This window comes from Artemia sp. Qi Xiang Cuo, chromosome 13 (genome assembly GCF_049724085.1).
Source record: "Artemia sp. Qi Xiang Cuo chromosome 13, ASM4972408v1, whole genome shotgun sequence".
Classification (NCBI taxonomy): domain Eukaryota; kingdom Metazoa; phylum Arthropoda; class Branchiopoda; order Anostraca; family Artemiidae; genus Artemia; species Artemia sp. Qi Xiang Cuo.
The window spans coordinates 54,021,306-54,034,488 of record NC_142806.1 but is presented as its reverse complement, the minus strand read 5'-3'; positions in this window follow the sequence as shown (position 1 = coordinate 54,034,488).

The following is a 13,183-nucleotide window of genomic DNA, read 5'->3' as shown; positions in this document are numbered from 1 at the left end:
ATTATAATAAGGGTAGACCAAAAATCATTAGTTTGGCTACATACGATGCAAAATACTTCAGCCCGGCTGACACGGTGGATACTGCGTCTGCAAGCATATTCATATACTCCAATATATATAAAGGGCCATACAAATATTTTACCAGACTATTTATCACGAAATCCAGATAAGAAGGAAAATGTGATAGCAACCATCCAGAACGAACTGGAAGGGAAAGATATACTGTCTAATGAAAATATTTCAAAGCATCAAAATAAAGACGATTTTTGTTTAGCAATGAAATCCTTTTTATCAAAAGGAACGGAACTGCCAGAGCACTTTAAACATTTTTTAAAGGACTTAGATAATTTTGATCGGGACGAAGGTTAAAATCTTCAAGTAAGAGACCACAGACCATCACAAGAGTTGCGAAAAAAAGATTTAAAAATTATTCTATTGATTAAAAAATGTTTGGAAGGAGAAGTTTTGCAGATGGTATATGCAACAATTGGCTGTCGCATGGGAGAAGCAAAAATTATGGGGAGACTGAAAGGGAATTTTTATTTTCCAAAAATGTACTCAAAAGTAAAAGCTTTTATACAAAGCTGCCAAGAGTGCGCCAAACAAAAGTCGCCACCAAAGACCCCTAGGGCTGAATTAGGTCAATACCCCAACCCCTCGGGGGTAGGAGAAATAATGGCAATAGACGTTTGGAGATCAGGGGGAACTTTACCAGTTACCAGGGAAGAGAACAGGTGTTTACTCACTATAGTCGGCCATTTTAATTCATATTTTTACGCTTTTCCAATTAAGGATGAAAAGACAAAAACCATTGTGAAAGTTTTTGTAATTTATCTATTTTTGGAACACGGGGTTATCCCTAGAGTTTTACTTAGCGACAATGGGCCATGTTTTAGAGCCAAATTATTAGACGAAATTACAGAATATCTGGGGGTCAAACGATGGTTTACCTCGTCTTACCTTGCAGCAGCCAATGGGAAGGTTGAACGTAAACATAGGGAATTAGCTTACATGCTGGGAATACATTCAAGAGAGTAAAAGGAAAATTGGGATTAACATTTACCATTTTTAGTCTTTGCAAAAAATACGGCTTTTTCACGTACTTAAAATAAACGCCATTTTTTTTGCAACCTATGAGAGATCCCAAAATTTGTTTAAATAAAATAGAAAAGGACAGAATATATTACAACTTAGACCAATATAAGCAAGAGATGGTAATGCGAATGAAAAAAGCTATGTAACAAGTTAAAGAAAATCTGTAGTATGCTAAAACATATAAAAAATGAAAATATGACATAAAACTAAAAAATAAAACGAGTTACTGTATATGAGATTTTTTTTATGTTCAAAGAACTAATCTAGAAGGAAAAAAAAAGTCCAAACCAAAATGGGACGGACCTTATAGGATTAAAAAAATTCTACCAAATAACTTAACATATATTCTAAAACATCAGCATAAGGAAAAGGAAGAAGTAATACACCATAATAGATTGAAAAAAGGATATTTTTCAAAACCGTGGAAAACAGAGCCTATACTTTCAGAAGAAGAAATAGAAGAAACGATCTCACCAGTATATATCAGAAGACCATATGAATTTTATGATATTTTTAACGACCACAACAGTTGGTAAAAATGGAAGGAATATTTAGCACAGACGTGGCTGCAAACTTTCCACAACAAACAAGAAAAAAAAAGAAAAGTTCAATATACATCGGATACAAGCGATGTAAGTGACATAGAAGAGCCTCAAACACAACCAACTGGTTTAAGACATAATAAACCAGAGGTTAGATCCAAAGAGGAAGAACAATTGGAAGAAACCAAAGAATTATCTTATTTTAATACCCTAGACTCACCTACAGTCCTAGCGCAAAAATGGCTTTTGGATCAAACGCCATCTACCAAACGTGAGCTAGCAGAATGTGACACAGAAAATTCATCGACAGAAAGCGATATAGCTAAATCTGAGCCATCTTCAAGAAAACCTTCTTTGAGAGAAAAATTATGAAGAACAGAAAAGAAACCGAAGAGGCAGCAAAAAGTTCCTTTGTCAGCAGCACAAGTGGCGCAAACACTCATGAAGAAGGCTAAACATCAAGAGAAACAACGATTAAAGAGATTTGACGAGGCAACAAAACAGCACTCGGACTCAGAGCCTTGTAAACCACACTATAGAAATCACGGAAAAACTTGCGAATATTACAAAGAAGAAAAGCAAAAATTTGGAGTCCAAAACTCGGACCAGGAAACGGAGAAAGGCAGAACAAGCGCAGCGCCTAGCAGATTAATATTTGAATAAAACATAAAAAAAAAAAAAAAAAAAAAAAAAAAAAAAAAAAAAAAAACGAAGGAGGATTGTTTACTGAAATAGGGTCATTTGAAGCTAGCAAATTTGGAGTGAGCTCAATCACTGCTGGTCTCTCGTTGTTAAGTACATGCAATGCATTTACTGACCTTTGACTCTTTGAGGTGAAACTTTCAGTCAAATTTGAAAAAAATTGTTTTAGAAAATTTTAAAATAATTATAATAGGAAAAACAGCAAGAGTTTACGTTAAGTCGACTACATGTAAAAGCTAGCTGTAATCTTGTTATAAATAGTAGAATATATAATAAATTAAACACTTACAATAAGAAAAATATGTATAAACAAGAAGCCATAGATAAAATGGGTCACAATTTAAAAAGTATAGCACAGCATAAAGCAAAGTTTTTCTCGGGTATAATTAATTTCACATATTAAATAAAGCCACAACATACAATCAACAGGAAAAACAGGATGACGAAATTGCAGATTAAAGACCCCAATGACTGGACAATTGGCATTTGAAGACTAAACTGCTAGACGTCTTGTGATTGGAGGGATCCACCAAGCTAACCAAATATAGATCAGAAATAAAAATCAAACTGAAGAAGGTTTCAGCTGATTGTTCGGGTAAGGTTCCAAGTCCCAACAAAAATAAATGCATGGGATGTTGTAAAATTACCTGGGCACTAAACTCATACAGTTGTAGAACAGAGTAAGTCAAAATATCACGAAAGGGACAAACTACACTCAATGACTGTATAAAACAAAAGCGAAAATTAAACTGAGGAAAATTCCAGACACGAATTATATATTCAAAAAAATTATAGGGAAGCCACAAAAAGATAAAACCTATCTCTGAGCAACTTTTGGCTCGACATAGGAGCAAATTTTTGGTAAAATACCGCAGACATGGAATTTATGTCTGCTACGAAAACCACACAAATTTGTGGGAATCAGGATATAGAAAAACGTACATTTTTATTAATAAAGAAAAATTAGCAAATGCAAGGCAAAACTTAATTAAAAGTGTAGCAAAAAAAAATATATGGAGATAAGGATATATTCCTTGGAAAAGAACCACCTTTTTAATAAAGGGAAGAGCCTATGGGAAGATTTTAGCTACAAATAAAAAGTGTAGATATACATAATATATTGTTGTGTCTCGTGTTCTTAATAAACCTATTAGATTGAACAGAATCACAAGGAAAACTGCTGTTGAGCCTACCAGGCGCTTTTTTATGGTGATCAAGCACCAAATAGACATTACTGAGGTGAGGGCACAACAAGAGGGTAAAAAGTCAGAAAATTCCATCTCAAGCTTTTTCAAACTGATTATATTGTTGAATCTAATTTAAAAAAAAAAGATATATATATTCTTTTAGAAAAGAATAAACTTTGAATATGTGAATTACTACAGTTAAACCTAGTATTGTGCAAAAAAAAACTTGTCTCAGGTTTTTGACAACCCTTGAGCACGCGTAACTGCTTTAATGAGCACACGTAGTGCGTAGCACATAGACGTAGTGTGATTTTTTTGCGCATCATAGCGCATAGAACTGTAATTATATTCGCAAACTTGTGTTACTTAGAAAATAAAAATAAATTGTTCCCCGGGAGAAAAAAACTTATCTGGGCGGAAGTGGTAAGAACCACTTATTATAAAGGCCTATTAGCCAGAACTTGAAAAGATTTCCTAACTGATTTAATGATTAAGGGATTGATTAAATGTATTTTTAAATATTGGTATCATAGGAAACATCAAACCCCAGAGGGAAGGTTGTAAGAACCCCTGTCTGCACGAAACCATAATCTATAGAAAAGAAATTAATGAATTTCAAAAAAAAAAAAAAAAAAAAACTTTTATCTGCAACCGCAGACAACGGTTGGCACTACTAGTGCATAAATATGAAAATAAAAGAGTACGATAAATAGTTCAGCGAGTTCTTTGCTATGACAGTAGTAATACTTTTGATTTTAATTAAATTGGTATTTTGAGCGTTTTGTTAATTGAAAAAAAAGAGTTATAACACATTTTAGTGTTCCTTTTTGAGAAATTTACTTTGAAAAAATGCTTTGTGTATATTTAAACTACTATATAGTGTTTTAAAACAAATTTTAAAACTTAAGCCCAATGTATTTTTTGACAAATGTTGTATTTAAGTTTTGTTACTTTGCAATGCTTGTGTAAGTTTATTACACAATGGTTGTATATACACTATATTTTTAATTTAATTTAAATTTTTACTAGTGATGGAATGTTATATGTAAATGTTTGACCTGGAGTCAAAGTATTAATATTTTTTTAATTGTAAAATAATCAGTTTAATATTTAAGTTTGAAAGAATAATCCAACAAGGAACATAATTTTTCAATTTAAGCGGGATATTATTTTTGGAGTGATTAAAAAAAAGTGGAGAAAGTAATTAAAGTAATTAACTTTCGAATGCTGAGTGTTTCATTCTACTATGTATGTAAAAATATATGCTTTATATGTATACTAATGTGAATATTTATTTTAGATACAGCCTTAGTAAATTTTTTTTTTGGAAATCAAATTTTTCAAAACATCCTTTTGGAACCATTTCTGAATCATTTCTTTGACGCATTTTTGGGAAGTAGCAAATTTCAAAGCCAGTTCAATGATATCCTAATACCATCAGAAACCAAACCATACTTGATCAACTGATATTTGGAAACTACAGAACTACAAAATCAACGAAAGTGAGATAAAAACAGAACTTAATTTAGGCCTAGAATATGTGCTACATAGCCAAATGGCTTATGTATGGAAATATGTGAGAATGCTTTGTGCTGAAAAAAATGTATGTGAAAATTTGTTAATCAATAATGTTATATGTGATTTACCCAAGGCATTTCTAAAACAAAAAAAAATATATATATACGGTATATCAACCACATCACACAGATAAATTAAATTATTAATGGGAATTAAATTTAAACTAAAAAAAAATTCATAAAACTATTCTAATATAAATCAAATTTAAGCAAAACCACTAATATTAAGTATAAGCCGCTTGGGGTCAAGTAAATCAGAAGATGCATATGAAGAGGTTAAAAGAGTAATTGTCAGTCTTAGAGACAGAGAAAAAGAGAAACAAGGAAGAATTTCAATTTGAAATCGTTCAACAAAAAAAAAGGAACATGGCCAATATTGGACCAGAATCATAACCCTAAGGAAACCCATTGGGGCTTGATGCACATAATGACCCAAAGATGGCAGCATAATAGGTTTAAACGAAATTAAGTTGTTTTAAAAGTAAAATATTGAGAATTGGGATAATTCTTCTTTAAATGGGGAGTATTGTGGAAAAGCTTTCATATTTAGTTAAATATTAAATTAGTAAAACTATATATGACGCAAATATAAAGTTTTCAAAATACCACTTTTTAAGATAAGGATACAAATCGTGGAATGTGTGGGCTTGGAGGGAACTTGCTCGATAACCAATTTCCTGGATAAATGCGTCAATTTACCGGAAGGACGTGGTTAGGTTTTTCATATATATACCCCGATTTTTGAGACTGAAGGCAGACTTTTTGACTTGCCGGGTGAACCTCTGCCCGTTTGTTTTCTCATTAGAAATACCTTGGACTTTGTCTTATAATCGTAAGTGTTTAAAGTATCTTATTTATATTTTATTGTTGTTCTATTGAGACTTGTGGGCTACTTGGGACAGCCAGTCCCAGTAGCCAGAATATATCCGATTTTATTATATGGTAAATGAATAAAAGTATTGTATTTTAGACGAACTCTCTACGATCTATTTTTAGCCTCTCGAACATACTCAGTCGGTACGCCTCATAAGTTCGGTCATAGCCTAAGGCACGCTACCAAAGTTCAATTACCTTAGGGCCAGAGTATATCTCCCCTATAAAGGGAGAATAAAGGCATCTAAGACTACAACCCCCAAATACCACAAATAACACTTCACAACATATTAGTAATGTAAATTTCTGTTTTTTTAAAGTTTCATGGCTCTGTCACAAGTGATGATATGTGATGCTGGTTTTGGTAATTACCACGCTTCTTACTTTTAAGGTGTTTATTATACCTTCTTTTGAACGCATCAAGATATGGATTTTCTGGGATTATACATACTGAGATTCCATTCCTTATAGTGACGGATCGTTGAGTGAAACTTGTCTTCAAGCATTGTTAGTGGGGTGTGCACTGCATAAGGTTGCCTGTCAAGCTGCACTTCGGTGAGCTGATCGTGAAGCCTTTGTTCTATCTGAAATCTGGAGGACAATGCATTTATTTGTAGAAAAGACATTGAAGTAACGTCAAATTGATCCTGGATTGACTGCAGGGATTTTGCAACAGAGTTGCTAGAAATTGCTGCCCAAACTGCTCTTTTTGGGACACGTTGAAGAGGAGTGATGTGGTTTTTTGGGGTGGCAGCCAAGAGAGAAAATGCTAATTACATGACTGGTCTGATACATAACGTGAATAAATTAAAAAGGGACTAGTCAGGGAGGAGGCTTTTGCATTTTAGGATGACTCTTAGTTTCCAAGATCAGAAGGATCCTACTTTGATATAGTGTTCAGTCCACGTGAGGTCTGACAAGGAATGAACTCCATAATGGCGTAGTGTTTCAATTCTTGTTCTTACCTCTTCTTTGGAAATGAAAGCAGTATGATCCTTCACATTATGCACCTTCGAAGTTAAGAGCTGTTCTGTTTTTGATGCATTGAAATTGACAAGCCACTTATCTGCCCAACCCTCAATTTTTTTCTGGTCGGTCTGAACTGAAGGTCCTTATGGAGATTTCTGGGATGTCTGTAATTCGCGATAGTTATCATTGTCGTCTGGCCATCAGCAAAGTGTTGTGGTTTTTTCACAATGCTATTCCCTAGATCCTTCGTAAAAACCAGGAAAAGAGTCGGCCCAAAAATACTTTCTTTTGGTACTCCGGCTAAATCCAGGCATTTTTTTAAAATTAATTAAAAAACTTTTTCCACAAAATAAGTTTTTCAAGGAAAAGTAAAGAACTCCATTAAACCAAAAATGAGCAAAAATAGAATCAAATAATCTACCAACAATAAAACTACCACAAATCATCATCAATAAATGAATGAAACCCAAAACGAACAGAAGTTAAAATAAATAACCGATTCAAACTTTCAACGAGAAGAAATTAAAATAAATAGGGTTCATAACCCCTATGTCTTTTCAAGGCCAAAACATAATTTGCACTTTACTGATAAAACACAAATGAATTTGCATTGCCAGTTGAATATACATATACTCATATTTATTCTTAAAATCTTAAATTTTTAATTTATTAAAGTCATCAAAGTGAAGACATTTCATTTTTTTTTCAGTAAAGTGCAAATTATGTTCTGGCCTTGAGAAGGCATAGGGGTTGTGAGTCAATAACCATGTTAATTTCTGGTCGTTTTGATTTTTAACTCGGTTATTTATTGTAATTTCTGTTCGTTTTGGGTTTCATTTACTTATTGATGCTAATTTGTGGTAGTTTTACGTTTGGCTGATTATTTGATTCTATTTTTGCTCATTTTTGGTTTAATGGAATTCTCTACTCTTCCCTGAAAAACTTATTTTGTGGAAAAAGTTTTTTAATTAATTTCTGTTCGTTTTATATTGACATAATCTTTTTCAGGAAAACTGGATCGGAAAGCTGACTGGCCTCCAATCATTTTTGACTCTTAAAAAGAGTACTAGAAATTTTAATTTCCAATCAAATTAGCTCCTTTAACATATCAATGATATTACTAGTTATGATAGAGTAGCGCTGCCTATGATATTGTTTCTATTTATTTTTAATACAGTCATGTATATAATTTTTTGTTTAATTTAAACTCCCTCTAAACGTTTCCTAAAAGTTTTAACTTATTGCTCTTAGTGTCATTAGTTACAGTAACCTTAGAAGTGGCATTAAAAGTGTACATAGTGTTTTCTGGCTAGTTCACAATCCGCCAAAATTTACCCTGAAAGGTCTAACTTTTTAATGTAAGCCGTTATTGTGGTATCGCTTTGCCACCCTTTTGACAATCTACATGATCATGTTTATTTTTTACTTAGTTCAACATCTGCTTAAGTATTCCTTGAAAGCTTTACCTTAATACCCTTGTTTTGTGTAGTAGCAATAGTTGTAGTGGCAGTAGTAGCATTAGTAGCAGTACGCACACATCATCTTTGGTTTTTTTCAACATCTCTTTCAACACCCGATGTTCCAACTTAATACAAAAATCAATTCTTAAGATACGCTCCTTTGACAGTCCAAGTGCATATAGTGTCTTTTGTGAGTTCGAATTGGCCATCAATATTCTCCCAAATTTTCCCTCCATAGACTAAGCCTTAATAGTACTAGTACCACAGTAGTTGAGATGGTAGAAAGAGAAGTAGTTGCAGTGTTAATGATCCATTAGTAGTAGTAGTAACAGTAGTAGTAGCAGTATTAATAGCGGTAGTAGTATGTACATATTGCCTTTTGACCAGTTGAATTTCCTTTTCATGATGCCCCGGAAGTTTCACCTTGGCACGGTAAACTGTTCCAAAACTATCACTGATTTGCACTTTTGACCTTCTTTGGACGCCCTTTTCATCTTAATACTCTAAGCCTTACAAGTTGTTGCAATTGCAGTAGTAATTGGAGTAGTTTAGCAGCAGTAGCAGTATTAGTAAAAGTAGCAGTAGTAGTAGTGTTAGAAGTGACATGCATATATTACCTTTTTGTCAATTAATCTTCTCCTTTAAGTATACTCTGAAAGTTCTAACTTAATATCCAAATCCATTCTTGAGATACGCTCTTTTGACAGTGTACATGCACATAGTGTGTTTTGATTAACTTCAAACTACCCCTCAATATTCTGTCAAATTTTCACCTTCATAAACTTAGCCTTACTTGTACTAGTACCATAGTAGTAGTGGTAGCAGTAGGAACAGTAGTAGCAATAATAGTCTTGTTATTATTAATCAAAGAAACTGTTTGCACAAAATAAGTTTTTTTAAAAAAAGTAAAGAACTCCATTAAACCAAAAATGAACAAAATAGAATCAAATAATCCACCAAGCCTACAACTACCACAAATCAGTATCAATAAATAAATGAAACCCAAAACAAACAGAAATTAAAATCAACTCAAAACGACTCAAAATCAACTCAAAGAAAGTCAACTCAAAACGAGCAGAAATTAATCTGAGTAGGGTTCTAAACACTAAGCCTTCTAAAAGCGAGAATATAATTTGTACTTTACTGAAAAAATTCAAATGAACTTACTAAAAAAAATGTGCATTGTCAGTTTAATAAGCATATGCTGATATTTATTCCTTAAAATATCAATTAATTTTTGTTTTCTTAAAGTTATAAGTGAAAACATTTTAAAGATTCTTTTTCAGTAAAGCGAAAATTATATTCTGGATTTTATAAAGCATAGGGTTTAGAACCCTACTCAGATTAATTTCTGCTCGTTTTGAGTTAGACTTATTTTAATTTCTGTTTGTTTGTGTTTCATTTATTTATTGATGCTGATTTGTGGTAGTTTTATGTCTGGTACATTATTTAATTCCATTTTTGCTTATTTTCGGTTTGATGGAGTTCTTCACTTTTTTGAAAAACGTATTATTGGGAAAATTTAGTTTTTATGATTAATTTATATTCGCTTTACATTGGCTTAGTCTTTTTCAGGGAGAAAGACTGAACCTCTTCCGAAGTTAAACAACCATCCCTCCATAAAAACCTTTAATACCTCCTGGGCATAGCTTACAACCCTTGCCCCTAATCTCTGGGGTTTGTTTCAACCCAAAAAGCCTTGATATATGATATTTAGACTATTTTGAATAGAATGGCTATCTAAAAATTTCTATTCGACGCATTTCGAGACAATATGACGTGTGTGTAGGGGTGAGAGGGTAGCTGCCCTCTGGTCACTTTGACTCTTAAAAAGAGCACTAGAGCGTCGTATTACCAATCCAATGAGCCTCCTTTGAAGTTTATATGACCACACTTTCTGTAAAAACCCTATATGTCCCCAGAGCATAACTTACAACCCTTGCCCTGAGGGATGGGGAGATTTTTATCCTCAGAGACACTAATTACCAGACCTTTCTGATAAGCTTAAAAAATGGCTATATCAAAATTTTGATTGGAAGTGTTTGGGGAAATGATAGGCGTGGAGGGAGACATTTGCCCTCTGATCACTTTCGACTAACAAAAAAGGCACTAGTCCTCTCAATTTCCAATCAAATGAGCCCTTTTTGAGGCTGCTACGACAAAATTTTCTATAAAAACATTATATGCCCCAAGGGCATAACTTACGACCCTTGTCATGAGGGCTATGGGGGGAGGGTTGTCATCCTCAAAGACATAATTTCCAGACCTTTCAACTACGTTGAACAAATTGGCCATATCAAAATGTTGATCGGAAATCTTTAGAGAAATGATGGGCGTTGAGAGGGGGCATTCTCCCTCTAATTTATTTTGGCTATTAAAAAGGGCTATAGCCCTCTCAATTTCTAATCGAAAAAGCCCCTTTGAATGTTTTTAAGACAAAACTTTCTATATGACATTATATGCCCCTAGGGCATAACTTACAACCTCAGCCCTGAGGGCTGTTGGGGGTTGTCATACTGAAAAACATAACTTCCGGACCGTTCAACTACGTTCAACAAAATTGCTATATCAAAATGGTAATCGGGAGTGATTGGGTAAATGATGGGTATGGGTAAATAATTTCTTAGACCACACTGCTTTTCCATTAAAAACAAAAAAAATTTTTAAACACGAAAAACGGGTTTTAATTTTCTAACAAGCAGTGAACTACAAAACAATTAATTATGAACAAAAGCTCCTAATATTTCGGCCCCAAATCCGGTAGACTTTATAAACTGAAAAAACAAAAAAAAAAAAATAAAGCAAAAAAAAAAAAAAATTAAATTAAATTACAATAAAAAATAATAAAAACAAAAAGATAACAAAAAGCAAAAAAGAAATAAAAATATAAATAAATAATAACAAAAATCACATATTAATTAAACACTTCCATGCACTGAATGTCTTTCAACTGGCCTCCTCTCAGTATATAAATGGAAATATATTAAATAAACACTTCCATGTACTGAATGTCTATATTGATTCTACTCGCACTCCTCCCAGTATATAAATTGAAATATATTAATTAAACACTTCCATACACTGAATGTCTTTCAACTGGCCTCCTCTCAGTATATAAATGGAAATATATTAAATAAACACTTCCATGTACTGAATTTCTATATTGATTATACTTGCCTCCTCCCAGTATATAAATTGAAATATATTAATTAAACACTTCCATGCACTGAATGTCTTTCAACTGGCCTCCTCTCAGTATATAAATGGAAATATATTAAATAAACACTTCCATGTACTGAATGTCTATAATGATTCTACTCGCCTCCTCCCAGTATATAAATTGAAATATATTAATTAAACACTTCCATGCACTGAATGTCTTTCAACTGGCCTCCTCTCAGTATATAAATGGAAATATATTAAATAAACACTTCCATGTACTGAATGTCTATAATGATCCTACTCGCCTCCTCCCAGTATATAAATTGTATATAGGGAATATATATACTGGGAGGAGGCGAGTAGAATCATTATAGACATTCAGTACATGGAAGTGTTTATTTAATATATTTCCATTTATATACTGAGAGGAGGCCAGTTGAAAGACATTCAGTGCATGGAAGTGTTTAATTAATATATTTAAATTTATATACTGGGAGGAGGCAAGGAGAATCAATATAGACATTCAGTACATGGAAGTGTTTATTTAATATATTTCCATTTATATACTGAGAGGAGGCCAGTTGAAAGACATTCAGTGCATGGAAGTGTTTAATTAATATATTTCAATTTATATACTGGGAGGAGGCAAGTAGAATCAATATAGACATTCAGTACATGGAAGTGTTTATTTAATATATTTCCATTTATATACTGAGAGGAGGCCAGTTGAAAGACATTCAGTGCATGGAAGTGTTTAATTAATATATTTCAATTTATATACTGGGAGGAGGCGAGTAGAATCAATATAGACATTCAGTACATGGAAGTGTTTATTTAATATATTTCCAGTTATATACTGAGAGGAGTCCAGTTGAAAGACATTCAGTGCATGGAAGTGTTTAATTAATATGTGAGTGTTGTTGTTATTTATTTATATTTTTCTTTCGTTTTTGCTTTTTTTTATATTTATTTTTTGATTTTTTTTTATTGTAATGTAATTTAATTTGTTTTTTTTTTTGCTTTATTTATTTATTTATTTTTTTTCCGTTGAGAAAGGCTCCCGGATGTGGGGCCGAAATATTCGGAGCTTTTGTTCATATTTAATTGTTTTGTATTTCACTGCTTTTTAGAAAATTAAAACCCGTTTTTCGTGTTTAAAAATTTTTTTTGTTTTTGATGGGTATGGGGGGGGGGGGGGGTTCATTCGCCCTCAGATTGCTTTTGACTATTAACATGGGCACTAGCCCTCTCATTTGCCAATTGAATGAGTCCTTTTTGAAGTTTCTACGACAACGCTGGCAAAGACCTACTTTTCAGAACTTTCAACTAAGTTGAACAAAATGTATATCTCAAAATTTTGATTGGATGTGTTTGAGGAAATGGTGAGATTTAAAGGGGGGCTTGTTGCCATCCAATCACTTTCGACTATTAAAAAGGGAACTAGCCCTTTCATTTTCCAATCAAATAAGCCCTTTTTGAAGTCTCCACGAAAATGCTTTCTATAAGAACCTTATATGCCCCCAGGGCATAACTTACAACCCTTGCCCTGAGGGGTTTGTCATCCTCGAAATCATAATTTCCAGAACTTTCAATTACGTTGAATAAAATGGCTATCT